Source organism: Lissotriton helveticus, chromosome 1_1 (genome assembly GCF_964261635.1).
Source record: "Lissotriton helveticus chromosome 1_1, aLisHel1.1, whole genome shotgun sequence".
NCBI lineage: Eukaryota > Metazoa > Chordata > Amphibia > Caudata > Salamandridae > Lissotriton > Lissotriton helveticus.
This window is the reverse complement of record NC_136057.1, coordinates 782,863,817-782,870,348: the sequence shown is the minus strand read 5'-3', so window position 1 is coordinate 782,870,348 and position 6,532 is coordinate 782,863,817.

The following is a 6,532-nucleotide window of genomic DNA, read 5'->3' as shown; positions in this document are numbered from 1 at the left end:
GTTCAGCCAATACGTGATTCGTCATTGGGATAATAACCCTCAACTTCTTCCGGACTGGAAATAACTGAAATGAGACTCATATCAATTGGTTAAAGGAAACTAGCAGGGAACGAGGATTTCATAGACACCAAGGCTGATAAAGGTGGAGCTCTGGTTATTATGAATTCAGCCATGTATGAGAAAAAGGTGATGGAACATATATCGGATCTAAACACATATATGAAATTGGAAGAAAACCCCACAGCAAGATATATGGAAACATTGAAAATCATCATCAATAAAGCTTATGAGATGGGAACGATAAATGACAGAACCAGGAGCTTCCTGATTAAACCTCATCCTAAGAGTCCGATATTGTACATGACACCAAAGATACATAAAAATCCCCCATTACGACCTATCGTTTCCACATGTGGTAGTTTGCATGAACCCATAGAACAACTATTGGATAAATACCTACAACCCACAGTGAAGAACATGACTACTTATGTTAAGGATACTACTGACTTTTTGTTATAATTGGAATCAGTCCTAATTGAACAAGGAGAGAATCTAATCTTATGTACAGCTGACGTGAAGTCACTGTATACATCGATTCCCCATTCATTTGGAAAAAAAGATGTGGAAAAAGCTTTAGTCAACACGGATTTACAACTTCCCTTACAGACATTTCTTATGGAACTGATGCTATTCACTTTGTATCAAAGCTATTTTAAGTATAAGGATGAATGGTACCAACAATTGGTGGGAACCGCTATGGGCAATTCGGCGGCTCCGGTATAAGCGAACATTTTCATGAAAGAATATGAGGAAATGAATATACTTGCGAAACCTGAATGGCATAACAACTTAAAACTGATCATCAGATACATTGATGATATTTTTATAATTTGGAAGAGCACTAAAGAAAGATTGGAGGCAGCCGTAACCGATCTCAACCATGTTGATGAACGCATACAATTAACTTGGGAAATATCGGAAGAGAAAGTCACATTTTTGGATGTTGAAGTCACACTAACTGAAAAACGAATTGAAACTGACATATACAAAAAACCTACGGATAGGAATAACATGCTGCACTATTCAAGCTTTCATCAAAATAGTCTCAAACAACATTTGCCTTTTTCCCAAATGACCAGAGTAAAAAGAGTTACATCAGATGATACTAAAGCTGACATCAGAATGAACGAAATGGGTAAAAGATTTTTAAACAGAGGGTACCCTCATGAAATCATTGAGGAATCTAAAAAACGTGTCAAAGGAATTAGTAGAGTAGAACTACTGAAAGCAAAGCAAAAACCAGAGGAAACGAGAGTGGTTTCAGTATCTAAATATTCAACAATCAGTGTTAAATTCAAAAGGATTATCACAAGACATCGGTCAATTCTCAATTTGGAACCGGATTTTAACACTAGTTTCTCTAAACCTCCGCTTTTTGCGTATACACGAGGCAAGAACGTAGGAGAAATCATGAAGCAAAAACTCATGAGGACAACAGCATACAAAGGAACAAGACCATGCCTAAACTGTGGAAGCTGTAATAATATCATGAAAGGCAACACCATCAACCATCCCATGAAGGGGCATGAAATCAAATTAAAGGTCACTGCTACATGTGACACATCAAATGTAATATATCTTTTTAAATTTCCTTGTGGAAAGGTATATGTCGGCAAGACTGAAAGGAAAATAAAAGTAAGAGTGACAGAACACAAGTCAAACATTCGAACTAAGAATTTGAAATCTGCTATTGTGGCTCACTTCAACCAAGAACATCATAACATATCTCAATTAAAGTTTCTAATACTGGAGTGTGTTGAAAAGAAAGAAGAAAGGGACAACACTAAATACCTGTTGCAAAGAGAAAATGTTTGGATCCAAAAACTATGCTCAAGTAAACCCAATGGTCTCAATGACCGAATAGAACTGGCATGTTATCTATAATGAACTATAATATAAGCGTCTCTGTGTCCTTGGTAAAACTTGTGATTCCTGCTGCTGTTTTGTGTAACCTATGGGGACCATGTTTGTTTATTCTTTATTGTATTTATTTTGCACACAGCAATTTTGTACTCACTCCACATCTTTGAATGGGTTCTTTACCACCCGATATATTCCGTATATTGATTTCCATTAGGTTTTACACACATGTGGATGCTATAGTAATATTCCTGCTATTTCGAAATTTGCAGAGTAATATTTTTGGGCATTTTCAATAGGTTTTTCGCATTACCGTACTGGTTTGAATTAGGTCTCTTACAGAGAGTCTTTCTTCTACCCCTGTTGACTAAGCTAATCATGTGAACGTGTATTTAACCAATTACAGTGTTAACGGTTAGGAATTCGGAAGCGCATTTGGCGTCCCGGTTTGGCAGAATTATTTGGAAACACGTGTGCACGAAAGTTAGGAGTATCGCATATGCAGGTCAGTTCTGAGGTGGTTTTCGGAAATGCTAGAGCGTACTTTTCGAAAATACTCCGTGTTTTGACCATTACTTGGTGTTTACCGCTAGTTGTTTTTTCTATTGTAGATTGAAGTTTGCTGAACGCTAGGAATGGACTTCATATAAGTGTTACCTTGTTTTTTGGTTATAAGGTTTCTCGTTTTGAGTCGTGGGATCACCACACAACGACACTATGTTTTTATGACACGTGTGATTATCACCTTACACCGCCACACAGCATGGTCCTATGTTTGTTTGTTTTACTTATGCCTTTAAGTTTTATCTGTTTATTACATTACATTTTATTGTTTGATCCTACAGTGCTGCTCCCTGAGGAAGGGCTGAAAGTATGCCCAAAATGCATTGGAGTATGTTACAGCAATGATGTCATACTAAAACACAGATTATTTTCAAAATGAACTATTGAACGGAAGAAAATTCAAGGAATATATGAATAAAACTAAGAATTAAATCATATAAATCAGTGTGGAATCCTCATTTCAAATAGAGGAGAAATAACCTGTGTGCCCATGGGGATGCGACTTCCCATAAAGATTCAGCAAGTGTGCTTTACTCGACAGTCACCAGTAGGTAGTTATAAGTTAGGACCTTGTTTACATTCAAAAAGCATTTTTCCTTTTGCCAATATCTTTGGCGTCGTTTGATTAATCTTCGCGAAATTTTCAAAACTAATGACCAGCTCCGGTCAGCTCCTGTTCTGAAACGTTTGGGATGATTCGTCAAGTGGGGGCAAAGAAAAAATGGGGGTCCCAAAACGCATTTTCCCCATGTTCATTTCCATAGGAAATTTTGGAACAGGCTACAGCCCAAACTACTGAATGGAATTACACCAAATGTGGCAAAGAGGTAGCTCCTGGTTCTGAAAGTGCCCTATTATTAAATGGTATCAATCCATTTAGTAGTTTCTGAGGAATTCAAACAATTAAGATTTATGTATCTGAGCAGTGAGGAGGATTCACAAATCCTCCCGAACACGAGCTTGATTCTGTTTGGCTGCCAACACACCAAACCAGAATGTGTTGACAGCCATCTGGGGACTCGGTAATCGAGTCACAAGAAAACAGTAAACAGAAGGATAAAAAACAAAAAAAGGGGGCAGGGTAGAAACACCCTGACCCGTAAGGCCTGGTCAAAGGGTCCCACAGGGCCTCCCAGGGCCCAAAAAAGCATTTTTTCATAAATATCATCCACATTCACGCTGGCTTCGCAAATCCGTCCGAATTTCTTTTAGAAAAATGAATCACAGGCTCCTGCGGGTGGGCCAGGTCCCAAGGGCAATGCCCAAAAATTAGCAGGGACCACTACCTTCCAGGGCTTAGATAACTATATGCAGGGCATGCACCCCTGCAGCCCCGGGGACCACCACCACAAAAAGGCTTGGGGGAGCTCCTGCTCCCTGCGCTGCCCTGGGGACTTCCACCTCCCCGGGGCATTTGAATTTTAGGACGAGGGAACTTGTGGGCCCCCCAAGCCCTAGGGACTGCCACCTCACAAGGACATTTAATTGTTTTGGATGGAAACCCTGGGGACTACCACCTCACCAGGGCTACATGATTCAAATGTGGGGGTCCATGCGGCCCCTCCGCAGCCCCGAGGACTGCAACCTCCCTGGGCCTATATTCAAAATCAAAGTGTAGGGGTGTCCGAGCACCCCCACACTGCCCCAGGGACCACCATCTCTCTGGGGCACCAATTATTTATATAGGGGTCCATTGCACACCCCGGGCTCCGGGGACCACCACCTCCCTGGGGCTTTAAAAATGTTGGAATGGGCCCTCCTCCTGGAGCCCTTGATGGCCTTGGGGAATGTCACCCCTCAGGACCGGCTCCAGCAGTGTCCCGGCGTGCCCACTCCAGGGACATTGCTGTTTGCTATGGAAGGGCGGGATCACGGCTCCTGACCTGCCATAGCAAACACTGCTATGCTTCAATGAAGCAAAGCAGAATTGCCTTTGGGTAAGGGGAGCTGCATGTCAGCTGCTCCCCTTGCCCAAAAGCAATGCCGGCTCCCGCAGGAGGATTGGAGCTGGCAAGGACCATGGGGGAATTGGGGCTCCCCCCACAGTCCCCACCATGAGGCCCTGGGGGATAGGGTCCCCACGGCCAGAAGTGGCCAAGGGAAGGGGGCCACGTGGCCCCCTCCCTAATAAAAAAAAGATCAAGGATCAGCCCTGGTGGATGGGGTCCCCATAGCCAATAATGGCCTCAGGAGAAGGGCTGTGCACCCTCACCTTAAAAATATTAAATAAATAAAATATTAAATATGTGGCCATGCCCCAGGGATGGGGCCACAATTGGCCATGGGAGGTGGCCACACGCCCCCTCCCGTTTTTTTTAAACCCAAAAAATGCTCAGGACCTGGGGATGGGATACCCAGGGCCAAAAAATAATACACAACTGCCTTCTAAAAACCAAATTAAGAAAAAGCTGGCATATTGCCGGAGGCCACGCCCCCTCCGTGCACCACCCTGCAAACATGACCCCGGGTACATTCTAAATTGGGAGATTAAGTTCCTACATTCCTGAGGATCCCGGGGAGCCAACTACCACACCAGGTACCTCCGGTATGCCCCACAGAGTGGGATTGCTGATTGGTGGTCCGAGCCTACGCCCTTTTTTACACCACTCTACAAACGCGCCTCTTGGTGCAATGTTGGTTGGATGATGAGGTCCTCTAGTGTCATGAGGACCTCAGGACACAAGGACAAATAGGACCTGAGGACAAATATCCCTCTTGTTGTCTTGAGTAAGTCCCACACAGTGTGATTGCTAAGAAGTCTTTGGAGGCCATGCCCCCTTTCTTCACCACTCCTTAAACCTACCTCCTGGCAGACTAAAAATTGGGGATAAAGTCCGCTTTACTCCTGAGGAACCTCCTGTAAGTCCTACGCAGTGGAATTCCTGAGCGCTGGTCGGAGGCCCAGCACCTTTTCTCCAACACTCTGCAAACACGACCACTAGTTAAAGAAACATTTGCAATGTAATAGGTTTCGCATTAGCGAGAGTTAGAACTATTGACGTTGTAAATGTATACGTTTTTTACTAATATTTTAGGTGTAGATTGGATGTATGTTGTGTGTAGTGAAATGATGTGGTATGTTGTGCAGTGAAATTATGTGGATAGAAAGTATGTGGTATTTAGTGTATAGGAATTATGCAGAGTGGAGAGTTGTGTGGAGTATGTGTTGAGTTGAGTATGTTGAGTAATTATGTGGTATTGTAGTCTGTGTTGTGGAATGGTAACCTCAGGTTAGTCTTCCTCGTTACCATAGAAGCTAAACTATAAACTCAATAAAATACAAAAAAGAAGGAACCACTGAGGAGCCCTTCTGGACCGAGAAGTACAGAAAGAAGCAACAGAGGTACAGAAGGAGGCAAGAGAACCGCATAAAGAAGCAAGAGAGTTGCAGAAAGAGGGAAGAGAGATGCAGAAAGAAGCAACAGAAGTGGAGAAAGAGGCAAGTGAGGTGCAGGTTAGGAAAATGTTTAATTATGTGTAAGTTGGTGCAGCCAAACAGTTACATAATGCCATTGGCCCTGCTCATAGGCAGGGCCAATGGCATTATGTAACTGTTTGGCTGCACCAACTTACACATAATTAAACATTTTCCTAATTTGCCAAATATTCAATATTCTGCTGCCTAATATGCATATTTGAACCAAAAAAGGCTTTGTTTCTAGCTCAAACGGCTCAAATGTTCCCAAAAATGCAGCGTCACATGTTACAGCGTGGTCAATGGCCCTTTGCAGAGCTGGAATGCTCACATGTTACTTATTGCAAAATGTGGGTCTTAAATTGGTATGGTGCGTAAATCTCTCTTTTTTCTGTGCTCTCTTGCCTCTCTGCATTTCTCTTCCTTCTTTCTGCACCTTTCTTCCTATTTCTGCAACTCACTGTCTTCTTTCTGCATTCCTCATGCCTCTTTCTGCACCTCTCTTGCCTCTTTCTGCACCTCACTTGCCACTTTATGCACTTCTCTTCTTTCTACACCTCTCTTGCATCTTTCTGCTGCTCTCTTTCCTTTTTGTGTATTTCTCTTGACTGTTTCTGCAGTTCCTGTGCCCCT